This window comes from Lolium rigidum, chromosome 1, assembly GCF_022539505.1.
Source record: "Lolium rigidum isolate FL_2022 chromosome 1, APGP_CSIRO_Lrig_0.1, whole genome shotgun sequence".
Lineage (NCBI taxonomy): Eukaryota > Viridiplantae > Streptophyta > Magnoliopsida > Poales > Poaceae > Lolium > Lolium rigidum.
In genome coordinates this window covers 127,051,429-127,066,725 of record NC_061508.1, presented here as the reverse complement: position 1 = coordinate 127,066,725, position 15,297 = coordinate 127,051,429, and the positions used below count along the sequence as shown (strand labels likewise).

Genomic DNA, 15,297 nt, shown 5'->3' with positions numbered 1-15,297 from the left:
CAAGACTTGCTTCATTGGATATTAGCTCTGAATAAGTTAGAAAAATTTTAGAATGAATATATATAGTTACGTGGAATATCATATTCTGGTGCAAGATTGTAAACTGTCTGGTTGTAAGAGATAGCATGGTAAATTGGTGATACCAGTAATAAATATTGATTAATTTGGCATGCAATGTATTCTATGATTTATTTGTTATGTGATATGTTTCGGATGCACTATGTTCTCTCTCCGAGAAAAAAAAAAGCTATCAACTTCAAGAGCGATCAAATAATCAAGTAAAAAATGCAATTGTCAATGGAATAATATTTTTAGTGAAAAAGGATTATCAGTCCATATAGGATCCCTCTACCAACGCATACAACAGTTGCTTGTGTTATGTAGCTATCTTGCAACGCTAAGACCATTGGTTACCAACGCGTGTATATGCGTTGCATTGTACCCTAGCAACACCCAAAAACGCAACGCATTTTTATCCGTTGGTAAAGTCGCTAGCAACGCCTATATGGGCATTTAGATACGCATAATTGTGTTGTTGTAGAGGGGGTTTTCTTGTAGTGATTGCTTGAGGACAAGCAATAAGCTAAGCTTGGGGGGAGTTGATACGTCCAAAACGCATCTACTTTCCCGAACACTTTTGCTATTGTTTTGCCTCTAATTTGTGTATTTTGGATAAAACTAACACGGACTAACGCTGTTTTCAGCAGAATTGCCCTGGTGTCTTGTTTTTGTGCAGAAACTCAACTTTCAGGAAAATCCCCGGGATTAATTGCGAAAGGCCTATTTCCCCAGAAGACTCACGGAGCCAGAAGAGCAGGCCAGGGGGAGGCCCACGGCCTCCACACCATAAGCCGGCGCGGCCTAGGAGGGGGGCGCGCCGCCTTATGGTGAGGCCGCCTTGGCCAGCCTCCGACGCCCCTGAAGCGATTCAACCCGGTAAGAATTGAATCTCTGTGCATAAGGTGCTAGTCCCTGGATCGACTCGCTAGCACACACAGTTCGATGAATAAACAGAATAGCAAATGCGTCACTTATTACAACGTATGATCCATAATATATTTATTACAACTTGCATAGCTCATGGCTAGCTCCAAATAACAGAGTTCAAAGCGGAAAACAAATAAATTCAAAGAGCTCCATCACGCCACAGGCGAACATGTTGAGTGGAAGCTCGCGACCTAATATCGATACCTTACTCGTCCTCAAAGTAACCTGCAACATAAAACGTTGCAGCCACGCAGGGTCAATACATTTGGAATTGTATTGGCAAATGTCACTTTTGGTGGATATATAAATGGCGCCTAACTACGTGCATATTTGGCAGGTGGAGTTTAGGCACATTTGCAGAAAAGCAATCTTTATTTCTCCTACTTTGGAAACAATTTTATTTTCTTCAAAACTCACTAACTATCATCACAAAGTCAACCCATGTTACCCATCAAGTTTTATTTAAGAAATTGGAATGATGAGATAATCCAAACAGTTCCAGACTCTAGTTGCTCATATTGTCCATAACCGGGGACACGGCTAAGTACTTAGTTTGACACTCTCGAGAGGATGTACACTTTGCCCACATGACCTAGCCAGCCCCTTTTACCATGATGCTCAATTTGCTCAAATGGTCGGGTGAAATCTAAGACGAGACCTTTGGGAAATAGAACCATGAACCACGCTTCGGATCATACCCAACCTATAATTCACTACCTGCTGATACACGACTGGCCATGGTCCTATAACTTAATTAGTCGGGACAGAGCCCATATGACATGTGGTTGTACTGGAAGCTACTAAAACAGAAACCTGTCAAATCTCTTTGTTTCTGGGTGGCCAACCACAAGTGTGATACACGCGACCGCCATAGGCATGGCTCCGGTGTAACCACTCAACAAAAATCAAGCAAACCACTTCCACCCAGATGATTCATTATCTTAGGTTGTTTTATTACATCAAAACAATATTTCCAACGAAACAAATCACATCGTGATTCCCAATCCACGCATCTAAAATAGCAGGGCTAAGCATTCTACAATACGATGGCGACAAGAATTATGTCATGAAACATATGGCTATCCTAGATAGGTTTTTGCATAGCAATATATATTTAAAAACAAGTCCTACACATACATAGCTACTGAAAATAACTACCAAGTGCATAGAGAAATAATAGGACAGAACGGTGTGTGACACTTGCCTTGGGTGTTGTTCAGACAATCGTTGCAGTCGCAATCGTTGCACTCCGGGCAATCTAACGCAAGCAAACAATTCTTAATAAATCACAAGGCATTACAAACAGAGGAATTAGACAATGAAATTATGCATGCATGCTCTGGAAACAAATTTCGATTCCTATGGTACATTAAAAACAATTTATTTATTCAATAGGATCTCCACTTAAGATAGTTAATGCAACAGTAGTTTATGTATGAAATAATTTTCGAAAATCCAAAATAGGCATACTGCTACAGAGACAATTTCATTATCTTTCATTTGGCGTTGGAATTAATTTAAAAGCATTTACCAAGGTTATAATATATCAAAAATACTATAAACACTAGTTTTAAATTTGAAAATCTATAAATTTCCGAAAAGTACAAAGTAACAGCACTGCTGTGTTCCTCTCAATTTTATGAATCCAACGGTATATTGTATGCAATTTTTCGAGTTACGGAACAATAGTTATGATTTTTACAAGATTAGCATATCCCCTGTCTTTTACGTACGAAAATTTCTATTTGACATTAAAACAGCGACACGTGGCGCGATCTGATTCGCTGATACCCTTTCACGCGGATCACACTTTTTGGTCGTCGGATTAGAAGAAGAATAGACTGTCCAGATTGAATCTGGGAGCTCACCGGAATCAATGGATGACGGTGGCGACGGCGGCTCAGACGATGAACTTGGCGACGGTTCCGACGGTTTTTGGCGGCGGCGAAGTGGACGTCGAGATGCAGCGGACAACAGCGGTCACAGTGGTGTCTTTTCCGTCGTGTTCCTCTCTCTCGGGTGGCAGCTACGGGCGAATGGAGCTCCGGTCGATGGTGAACTCCGGCGAAAACTCCGGCGAGGAATTACCGGCGTCCCAGTGCTCTGCAGATGGGGAAAAGTGTGAGGACGACGTTGTACCGAAAGGGGAAGAACTTAGAACAAAAAGGAGGGACAGAGGTGGTCGGATTCGTCGGCGACATCAACCTCCGAGCTCCAACAATGGTGGTTGCAGATCGGAACTCCGGCGAGAAATTTGCGCAGCCTGGCGGCGCAAATTGGGGCTTTTGGGGTCAAAATATTGAGAGGAATATGGGATATTTATAGGCAAAGTTTCGTGCAAAAGGGGCCACAAAATCGAACGGAATCGGAGGATATTTCTGGGCATACACGGGTTCGGAAAACCCGTGCTCATCCAGGTATCTGGCTGGAGGTAGTTGATGGATGTGGTCCCACATGTCAGCGAGAAAAGAACAAAGCAAAGGAAAAGAAACGCGGGGCTGGCGCGGCTCGGCATGTGCGTGCCTGCTGCGCTGGCCAGCACGGCCGTACGCTGCGATGCTCACGCACGCGAGCATGCGTGCATGTTGCCAGGCTGGGCAGGCTCGTTGGAGTTGGCCTGGCCGGTGACTTTTTTTTTTCCTTTTCTATTCTGTTTAAAAACCGATTTAGCTTTAGGTATGTGAACTGACGTAAATAAATTACGAATTTTTCTGTAAAAACCTATTATAATATTTGAACATTATGGAGCACTGTTTCAGTCCGACAAGTCGCATAAACGTATATAGTTTATGCGTTTGAGCTAATAGACTATTAGCAGAATAGAATAGAATTTGGTTTTTGTGCAAGAAAAACGATTAAACTTTATCAAAACTGAAACTTCGGCATGGTGCTATGATGCAATGCATGAATTTGAAAATGCATGGATTTTGGGATGTTACAAACCTAACCCCCTTAAGATGAATCTCGCCCTCGAGATTCGGAGTGGCTAGCAAATAGGTGTGGATGGTCTTCTCGAAGATCTTCCTCTCGTTCCCAAGTGGCTTCCTCCTCAGAATGATGACTCCACTGAACTTTGCAAAATCTGATTGTCTTTGTGCGAGTAAACCTCTCCGCTGTGTCCAGAATCTTGATAGGTTTCTCCTCATACGTGAGATCACTTTCTAGTTGAACCTCATCCAACGGAACTGTATCTCTTAGTGGCGTATCCGCCATCTCTGGGTGACACTTCTTTAATTGGGACACATGGAACACGTTATGTACTGCTGCTAACGCCTCAGGCAATTCTAACTCATAAGCTACCTCTCCCTTGCGAGCAAGGATTTTATAGGGTCCAATGAATCGCGGTGCCAGCTTACCCTTAATACCAAACCTCTTAACTCCGCGTAGCGGTGAAACTCTAAGGTACGCTCTATCTCCTATCTCATATGTCACCTCTCTACGCTTAGAATCCACATAACTCTTCTGTCTTGATTGTGCCACTTTCAGCCTGTCACGAATAAGTCGAACCTTCTCTTCAGCTTCCTTAATCAAGTCGGGTCCAAATAAACTGCGCTCTCCAACTCCATCCCATAACAGCGGTGTTCTACACTTCCTGCCATACAGTGCTTCGAATGGAGCCATCTCAATGCTAGATTGGTAGCTATTGTTGTAGGAGAACTCGGCATATGGTAGATTCTCATCCCAACTAGATCCATAATCTAGAGCACGAGCTCTCAACATGTCCTCTAATATTTGGTTTACTCTTTCGGTCCGCCCATCGATCCGTGGGTGAAAAGCTGTACTAAACTCCAATCTAGTACCCAATGATTCATGCAATTGACGCCAAAAGTGGGAAGTGAATTGAGTACCTCTATCAGAAACAATTCCCTTCGGAACTCCATGCGAACACACAATCTTGCTCATATAAATCTTAGCTAATTTGGCACTTGTGTATGTGGTCTTCACGGGTATGAAGTGAGCTACTTTGGTCAAATGATCAACAACAACCCAAATTGAATCATACCCGGATCTGGTCTTGGGTAATCCCGTGATGAAATCCATTCCAATCTTGTCCCACTTCCAATCGGTATGGGCAGTGGTTGTAGCAATCCTGCTGGTTTCTGATGTTCAACTTTTACTCTACTACACACATCACATAGGGCAATATACTCTGCAATTTCTCTCTTCATATTGGACCACCAAAATCTGTCTCGCAAATCCATGTACATCTTAGTATTACCTGGATGAATAGAATACGGAGAATCATGAGCTTCCTGGAGTATCAACTTCCTAATCTCAGGGTCATTGGGCACACATAAACGCTTCTCAAACCATAGAGTTCCTTGTTCGTCCAAGCGAAAACCCTTCGCCTTACCCTTGCTCATGTTCCCTTTTATTTCCTCCATCTCACTGTCTTCTTTCTGAGCTTTTCTGATCCTGTCTAGCAGGGTGGGCATCACTTCCATAGATGCCAAATAGCCCTGTGGCACTATTTCCAGTCTGAGATCCTTGAATTGTTCACACAAATCCAAAGGTATCTCCCCTGAGGTTATACCATTCACATAAACCTTACGGCTAAGTGCATCGGCTACAACATTAGCTTTTCCTGGGTGGTATTGCAAATTCATATCATAATCCTTCATGAGTTCCAACCATCTCCTTTGTCTCATATTCAGCTCCTTCTGAGTGAATATATACTTCAGGCTTTTATGGTCGGTGTACACATCACAATGCTTCCCCATCAGATAATGTCTCCACACCTTGAGTGCGTGCACGACTGATGCTAGCTCTAAGTCATGGGTAGGATAATTCTTTTCATGATGCTTAAGTTGGCGTGAGGCATATGATACTACTCTCCCATCTTGCATCAATACGCTACCAAGTCCTTGACGAGAGGCATCACAATAAACTTGGAAATCCTTCTGGGATATCGAGCAAACACGTAACGAGTGCACTTACAAGGCGTTGCTTCAATTCCCGAAAGCCGGCTTCACAAGCGTCGGTCCAAATGAACTTCTTCTCCTTCTTCAATAATTCAGTCATTGGTCTAGCAATTTTGGAAAAGTTCTCTATGAATCTTCGATAATATCCTGCAAGTCCTAAGAAACTTCGGATATCCCCTACATTTTTAGGTGTCTCCCATTCAGTCACGGATGATACCTTACTTGGATCCACTCGCGACTCCTTCCGCTGAAATAATATGTCCAAGAAATCCAACTTTATTCAACCGTAACTCACATTTGCTGAATTTGGCATACAGCTTGTGTTCCCTAAGCTTCTCCATGATCAAACGCAAATGCTTCTCATGCTCAAGCATCATCTTTGGAATATATCAATATATCATCAATGAACACAACTACGAATTTATCCAAGTACTCCATGAATACCTTGTTCATCATAGTCATAAAATATGCTCGGAGCATTTGTTAGTCCAAATGGCATAACTGTATACTCATATAAACCATACCTAGTAGTGAACGCAGTCTTAGGTATATCTTGCTCTCGAATCTTCAATTGGAAATAACCCGATCGAAGATCGATCTTAGAGAACACATTTGCTCCTTTCAATTGGTCAAACAAGTCATTGATATTGGGCAGCGGGTACTTATTCTTAATTGTCACCTCATTGAGAGAGCGAAAATCCATAACTAGTCTCTTAGTAGAATCCTTCTTCTCCACAAATAAAACAGGCGCTCCCCAAGATGATGAACTAGGCCGGATAAAACCCTTTTGCAGCTTGCTCCCTAAGCTGTTTCTTAAGTTCCTTTAATTCCTCTACATCCATCTTATACGGCCTCTTAGCTATAGGTCCAGCTCCGTGCATTAATTCGATGAGAAACTCCACTTCTCTATCGGTGGCATTCCCGGCAATTCCTCTGGAAACACATCCGGGTACTCTCTCACTATAAGAACATCCTCTATGCTAACCCCCTTAAGAGAATTAATCTTGGTCCCTCTAAGTTCAAAGGTTGATTTGAAACGGATGCGTTTCTTCTCCGGGGTTGTAAGCATTATTGATCTCTTAGCACATTCTATAACAGCTTCATATTCAGTCATCCAATCCATACCTAGGATTACATCTAGGCCTTATGACTCCAAAACAATTAGGCTAGTGGGAAAACTATGTGCTCCAATCTCTAGGATTAACCGGCGACACCCAAAGGTTGCTATCATCTCTCCCCCATGTGAGCTAATTTTTATTGGTGTTCTAATGCTCTCAGTGGGTATCTTATTTCTATCCACAAATACCCTTGATATGAATGAATGCGATGCACCAGTATCAAACAGTACAAGTGCTGAAAAATTATTGAGCAGAAACGTACCAATAACGGCGTCTGGTTCCTCATAAACTTCCTCCACATTGACATGGTTAACATGTCCCTTCTGGAATGGGTTTGGCTTTGCATTTTCCTCCTTCTTCTCCGGGCACTCATTTGAATAGTGCCCCTTCTTGTGGCACTTGAAGCACTCCACCAGGCTCAGATCTTTCCAGGCGAAGCTATTATTGTTCCTGCCATTGTTGCCTCCATGGTTGTGGCTATTCCCTCGATCTCCCAGAGTTGTGGTGGCTGTGACTCTTGTGGCCATTATGGTGGCGGCCATTTCCTCCATGGTCGTTATGTCCATTGCTACCATGCCTGTGGTACCCAGAATTGCCATTCCCATCATGGAATGTGCGTGTTCTCTGTTGTGACCCCGAGTTGTAGTTGTTGTTCTTCCTCTTGCGGTTCTCGGCTTGCTTTTTCTTTCCCTCAAGGATTCTAGCCTTGTCCATCGTTGTCCGGAAATCAGGAACATGCACCACCGATAGTTGAATAGCAAGCTCATCATTCAAGCCATCCGAGAATCTCTCCTTCCTCTTCGCATCGCATCCACATCTTCCGGCGCATAGCGTGCTAGATTGCTGAATTCCTCTATGTATTCGGACACCGTGCGGAAACTCGACGCAAGTTGCGGAACTCTCTCCTCTTCGGGCTCATAACTCCAGCATGAAACATGAGCTGTGCGAAAACCCTCCCGGAACATCTCCCGGGTGATGCCTTCAATAGGATGAGTTATCCGGAAATTGTCCCACCAAGAGGCTGCGGGTCCTTTAAGCAAGTGAGCAGCAAATCTCACCTTCTCCTCATCAGTACATCCCACAGTTACTAGATCTTTACTCACAGAACGCAGCCAATCAAGTGCTATCATTGGCTCAGGTGCATTAGAGAACTTAGTAGGCCTCAACCTCAGAAATCTTGTGAGCATGTCCACTTGTGGAGGTGGATTGTTGTTATTATTATTGTTCTGGTTCTGATTGTTGTTCGCCATGAACTGAGTCATTACTTGCATCAACTGTGTCTGTGCTGCCAACATCTGTTGCATATCATTATTGTTGTTGCCAGTGTCGTTGTTGTTATTGTTGTTGTTGCCAGTGCGTGCACGTCGAGGCGGCATCTGTTTGGGTCAGCATAGATGAGTTTTAGATAGATAGAAACTAAAGAAAACACTACCCATACTAATACACAAACATCACAGAACCAAACAATTATAGCAATTGACATAACCAAACAAACAAGCACCGTTGAAAAACATGACAGATTCTGTCCAGATTTCGTCTACTGTAGAAACGGAATTATCTGGGCATCCAAAACAGGTCGGAATCGAACGCCAATTTTTGTGCACGTACTACAGGAAATTCCGCATTTTTACAAAAAAAATTCAGATTTTTCTGACGCTCCAGGAATTTATGAAAAATCGCGCAGTAAACAGTATCAGCAGAAAACTGTAGCTATCACGAGACAATATGGTCAATATCCTAGCTATCACGAATATCGATTTCCTAACGAAGAACTAATGATGGGCAAATCCTAGTTAAACTTTGAAGAGGTTGGCGTAGACCGAGGCCCTCATGAACTTGCGCCGCTTCTTCGAGCGAGTGTTCATGGCTGGTGGTGTGTCCTCCTCCGGAGGGTCTTCCTCATCATCGAAATAAGGTAGACCACCTCCTCAGGGTCCTCCTCTTCACCTTCATCTTCTGCGTTTGCACCTCCTTGACCTCCATCATCATCGTCGTCATCATCATCATCGTCATCATCTTCATCATCAGATGGCGGCGGTGGCGGAGGTGGGTTCAGTTGCGCTTGGAGTGCAGCAATTTGCGCGTCCTTCTCGGCGAGCTGAGCATCCTTCTCGGCGATCTGAGCATCCTTTGCGTTGATGGTGTTCTCCCGGATATTGGCGGCATGGTGTAGATCATTAACCTCCCCGTTGAGTTGATTTATAACCATGGTTGCATAGCCATTCTCCTCGCCTCCATCCTCAACAACTCTTGAACATCATGAAGGTGGCACTCCATGTCCTCAAGCTGAGCGTGGACCAACAACATCTAGGACCTATCCCCATTGGTCCTCACTGGGTGTCCTTCATGGTTACGCCTTCCAAAGTAGCGGAAAGACGATCCAGCTGGGAAGTCCTCAAGACAGGTGTGGCAAAGACGAGACAAGGCCTCCTGCATTGCCATGTCCGTTCCTCTATTCCAGCTGGGATACTCCTTCACAAAGATGATATCCTCCGTGTACGGTGCTATGGCACGCCCACGGATGACAGTCTCAATCTCCCGACTTCCGTTTTCCAGCCTGCCTCCCTCTACGAGTACGGCATATGGAGACCCACGCTGCTCGCGGCTCGAGCTAGGTGTGTGTTGAAAAGCTTCTCATGGCCATTGCGGTCAGCGGTCACGATGTGGGTATATGCTGCCATCTACAATTTCAAACAAGGAATGTGTGAGAAGATGTAATGATAAGAGCTTACAAGAACGAAAGTGCAAGACGTAAAAGACAGGATTAAATAGGTTTTTAATTCCTATGGTCTTCCTAATCTACTCCATTTTCTAAGGTCACGAACCTACAGTCAACACAATGCTCTGATACCATCTGAAGCGATTCAACCCGGTAAGAATTGAATCTCTGTGCATAATGTGCTAGTCCCTGGATCGACTCGCTAGCACACACAGTTCGATGAATAAACAGAATAGCAAATGCGTCACTTATTACAACGTATGATCCATAATATATTTATTACAACTTGCATAGCTCATGGCTAGCTCCAAATAACAGAGTTCAAAGCGGAAAACAAATAAATTCAAAGAGCTCCATCACGCCACATGCGAACATGTTGAGTGGAAGCTCGCGACCTAATATCGATACCTTACTCATCCTCAGAGTAACCTGCAACATAAAACGTTGCAGCCACGCAGGGTCAATACATTTGGAATTGTATTGGCAAATGTTACTTTTGGTGGATATATAAATGGCGCCTAACTACGTGCATATTTGGCAGGTGGAGTTTAGGCACATTTGCGTAAAAGCAATCTTTATTTCTCCTACTTTGGAAACAATTTTATTTTCTTCAAAACTCACTAACTATCATCACAAAGTCAACCCATGTTACCCATCAAGTTTTATTTAAGAAATTGGAATGATGAGATAATCCAAACAGTTCCAGACTCTAGTTGCTCATATTGTCCATAATCGGGGACACGGCTAAGTACTTAGTTTGACACTCTCGAGAGGATGTACACTTTGCCCACATGACCTAGCCAGCCCCTTTTACCATGATGCTCAATTTGCTCAAATGGTCGGGTGAAAGCTAAGACGAGACCTTTGGGAAATAGAACCATGAACCACGCTTCGGATCATACCCAACCTACAATTCACTACCCGTCGATACACGACTGGCCATGGTCCTATAACTTAATTAGTCGAGACAGAGCCCATATGACATGTGGTTGTACTGGAAGCTACTAAAACAGAAACCTGTCAAATCTCTTTGTTTCTGGGTGGCCAACCACAAGTGTGATACACGCGACCGCCATAGGCATGGCTCCGGTGTAACCACTCAACAAAAATCAAGCAAACCACTTCCACCCAGATGATTCATTATCTTAGATTGTTTTATTACATCAAAACAATATTTCCAAAAAAACAAATCACATCGTGATTCCCAATCCACGCATCTAAAATAGCAGGGCTAAGCATTCTACAATACAATGGCGACAAGAATTATGTCATGAAACATATGGCTATCCTAGATAGGTTTTTGCATAGCAATATATATTTAAAAACAAGTCCTACACATACATACATAGCTACTGAAAATAACTACCAAGTGCATAGAGAAATAATAGGACAGAACGGTGTGTGACACTTGCCTTGGGTGTTGTTCAGACAATCGTTGCAGTCGCAATCGTTGCACTCCGGGCAATCTAACGCAAGCAAACAATTCTTAATAAATCACAAGGCATTACAAACAGAGGAATTAGACAATGAAATTATGCATGCATGCTCTGGAAACAAATTTCGATTCCTATGGTACATTAAAAACAATTTATTTATTCAATAGGATCTCCACTTAAGATAGTTAATGCAACAGTAGTTTATGTATGAAATAATTTTCGAAAATCCAAAATAGGCATACTGCTACAGAGACAATTTCATTATCTTTCATTTGGCGTTGGAATTAATTTAAAAGCATTTACCAAGGTTATAATATATCAAAAATACTATAAACACTAGTTTTAAATTTGAAAATCTATAAATTTCCGAAATGTACAAAGTAACAGCACTGCTGTGTTCCTCTCAATTTTATGAATCCAACGGTATATTGTATGCAATTTTTCGAGTTACGGAACAATAGTTATGATTTTTACAAGATTAGCATATCCCCTGTCTTTTACGTACGAAAATTTCTATTTGACATTAAAACAGCGACACGTGGCGCGATCTGATTCGCTGATACCCTTTCACGCGGATCACACTTTTGGGTCGTCGGATTAGAAGAAGAATAGACTGTCCAGATTGAATCTGGGAGCTCACCGGAATCAATGGATGACGGTGGCGACGGCGGCTCAGACGATGAACTTGGCGACGGTTCCGACGGTTTTTGGCGGCGAAGTGGACGTCGAGATGCAGCGGACAATAGCGGTCACAGTGGTGTCTTTTCCGTCGTGTTCCTCTCTCTCGGGTGGCAGCTACGGGCGAATGGAGCTCCGGGCGATGGTGAACTCCGGCGAAAACTCCGGCGAGGAATTACCGGCGTCCCAGTGCTCTGCAGATGGGGAAAAGTGTGAGGACGACGTTGTACCGAAAGGGGAAGAACTTAGAACAAAAAGGAGGGACAGAGGTGGTCGGATTCGTCGGCGACATCAACCTCCGAGCTCCAACAATGGTGGTTGCAGATCGGAACTCCGGCGAGAAATTTGCGCAACCTGGCGGCGCAAAAATTGGGGCTTTTGGGGTCAAAATATTGAGAGGAATATGGGGTATTTATAGGCAAAGTTTCGTGCAAAAGGGGCCACAAAATCGAACGGAATCGGAGGATATTTCTGGGCATACACGGGTTCGGAACGAACTCGTGCTCATCCAGGTATCTGGCTGGAGGTAGTTGATGGATGTGGTCCCACATGTCAGCGAGAAAAGAACAAAGCAAAGGAAAATAAACGCGGGGCTGACGCGGCTCGGCATGTGCGTGCCTGCTGCGCTGGCTAGCACGGCCGTACGCTGCGATGCTCACGCACGCGAGCATGCGTGCATGTTGCCAGGCTGGGCAGGCTCGTTGGAGTTGGCCTGGCCGGTGACTTTTTTTTCCCTTTTCTATTCTGTTTAAAAACCGATTTAGCTTTAGGTATGTGAACTGACGTAAATAAATTACGAATTTTTCTGTAAAAACCTATTATAATATTTGAACATTATGGAGCACTGTTTCAGTCCGACAAGTCGCATAAACGTATATAGTTTATGCGTTTGAGCTAATAGACTATTAGCAGAATAGAATAGAATTTGGTTTTTGTGCAAGAAAAACGATTAAACTTTATCAAAACTGAAACTTTGGCATGGTGCTATGATGCAATGCATGAATTTGAAAATGCATGGATTTTGGGATGTTACAGCCCCCCTCTTGACTACTTAAGGGGTTCGACCTAAAAACGCACGGGGGTTAGAAGAAATTGCCAAAATACATCCAGAACACCGCCGCCATCGCGAAACTCCGTCTCGGGACCAGAAACTCCGTTCTGGCACTCCGTCGGGACGGGGAATTGGAGGAGATCATCGCCATCCTCACCATCGACGCCTCTCCATCAACCAGCCATGCTTCCCCCATCCATGTGTGAGTAATTCCCCCACTGTAGGCTGAAGGGGATGGTAGGGATTGGATGAGATTGGTCATGTAATAGCATAAGATTGTTAGGGCATAGTGCCTAGTATCCGTAATTGGTACTTTTATGATATTGTTGCAACTTGTTATGCTTAATGCTTGTCACTAGGGCCCGAGTGCCATGATCTCGGATCCGAACATGTTATTGTTTCATGATGATATTCATTGTTTTATGATCTTACCTGCAAGTTGTATACACATGTTGCTGTCCGGAACCCGAGGCCCCAAAGTGACAGAAATTGGGACAACCGGAGGGGAAGGCGGTGATATGAGGATCACATGTGTTCACTGAATGTTAATGCTTTGCTCCGGTGCTCTATTAAAAGGAGTACCTTAATTACCAGTAGATTCCCTAGAGGCCCGGCTGCCACCGTCTGGTAGGACAAAAGATGTTGTGCAAGTTTCTCATTGTGAGCATGTACGACTATATATGGAACACATGCCTATGGTTATTTAGTAGTTGGATACCGCTTTATTATTATCTGCAAATGCCCTACTTTGATTGTTACATGAGTTCTCTCATCCATGCAGCTAGGGGTGGAATATTGAGCAGCTCGAATCGTTAAAGCTCGGATCGTTAAGGCTCGTGATCGTTAAGGCTCAGATCGTTAAGCTCGTTATGACTAACCAGCTAAACTCATTGTTCGGCTCGGTTCGTTATCTTCTCGCGAGCGCTCGCGAGCTGCTCGATAAGAACATTTTGGATAATTATAAGAATTAGTGTAATACATAAATTAAACTTAACAGATGCATAGCTTTATGCCCAGGAAAAACTTAATAGTCGCTGACAAGCATCAAACATGATACATCACGAAGACACCATCATGGTACTTAAGACATAACAAAAGGGTCTCCAATAGGCAAAGAACAAAAATGACGTCTCCAACAGATTAAAAGAGCAGGTCAAATGAAGATGGCTTCCTTAATTGCTTCCCACAGAAGAATCTGGAAATGGTATGAATTCCACATCATCATCACTATCATCTTGCTGCAAAAATAAATGATATTGCGTTAATTTTTTCACTCTAGTGTACAAAGGATCAAGGATTCAAGGCTGACAAGAGAATGACAAGTAAACTTACAGGAATCGTAGGCCTCATATAGTTATCTTTTGATCCTTTTATGAAGCTAGCAGCACAAATAAGTGCCTCAACCATTTTCGGGCGCAAGGAACTGCGGTAGTCATTGATACGTCTCCGACGTATCGATAATTTCTTATGTTCCATGCTACATTATTGATGATATCTACATGTTTTATACACATTATATGTTGTATTTATGCATTTTCCGGCACTAACCTATTAACGAGATGCCGAAGAGCCGCTTGTCGTTTTCTCGCTGTTTTTGGTTTCGTAAATCCTAGTAACGAAATATTCTCGGAATTGGACGAAATCAACGCACGAGGTCCTATTTTGCCACGAAGCTTCCGTAAGACCGAAGGAGAGTCGAAGTGGGGCCACGAGGTGGCCGGACACCGGGCGGCGCGGCCCGTGCCCCGGCCGCGCCGGCCCGTCGTCCGGGCACCTCGTGACGCCCTTACCTCGCCCTTCCGCCTACAAATAGCCTTCGTCGCGAAACCCCCAGCACCGAGAGCCACGATACGGAAAACCTTACCGAGACGCCGCCGCCGCCAATCCCATCTCGGGGGATTCCGGAGATCTCCTCCGGCACCCTGCCGGAGAGGGGAATCATCTCCCGGAGGACTCTTCACCGCCATGGTCGCCTCCGGAGTGATGAGTGAGTAGTTCACCCCAGGACTATGGGTCCACAGCAGTAGCTAGATGGTTGTCTTCTCCTCATTGTGCTTCATTGTCGGATCTTGTGAGCTGCCTAACATGATCAAGATCATCTATCTGTAATTCTATATGTTGTGTTTGTTGGGATCCGATGGATAGAGAATACTATGTTATGTTAATTATCAAGTTATTACCTATGTGTTGTTTATGATCTTGCATGCTCTCCGTTATTAGTAGAGGCTCTGGCCAAGTTTTTGCTCTTAACTCCAAGAGGGAGTATTTATGCTCGATAGTGGGTTCATGCCTCCATTAAATCCGGGACGAGTGACAGAAAGTTCTAAGGTTGTGGATGTGTTGTTGCCACTAGGGATAAAACATTGATGCTATGTCTATGGATGTA

General features: G+C 43.8%; 2 long non-coding RNA genes across 2 annotated transcripts; both read right to left on the bottom strand.

Moving 5' to 3' along the window:
- Nucleotides 1–2,190: 2,190 nt before the first annotated feature.
- Nucleotides 2,191–3,296, bottom strand: LOC124682001. The gene is made up of 3 exons (XR_006996102.1): nt 3,193–3,296; nt 2,856–3,090; nt 2,191–2,245 (listed from the first exon to the last, which is right to left on the bottom strand). It is a non-coding gene; the product is annotated as an uncharacterized LOC124682001 (long non-coding RNA).
- A 7,861-nt stretch (nt 3,297–11,157) lies between these two features.
- LOC124681995 lies at nt 11,158–12,233 on the bottom strand. Its single transcript, XR_006996099.1, has 3 exons — nt 12,157–12,233; nt 11,823–12,054; nt 11,158–11,212 (listed from the first exon to the last, which is right to left on the bottom strand). It is a non-coding gene; the product is annotated as an uncharacterized LOC124681995 (long non-coding RNA).
- Nucleotides 12,234–15,297: the final 3,064 nt, after the last annotated feature.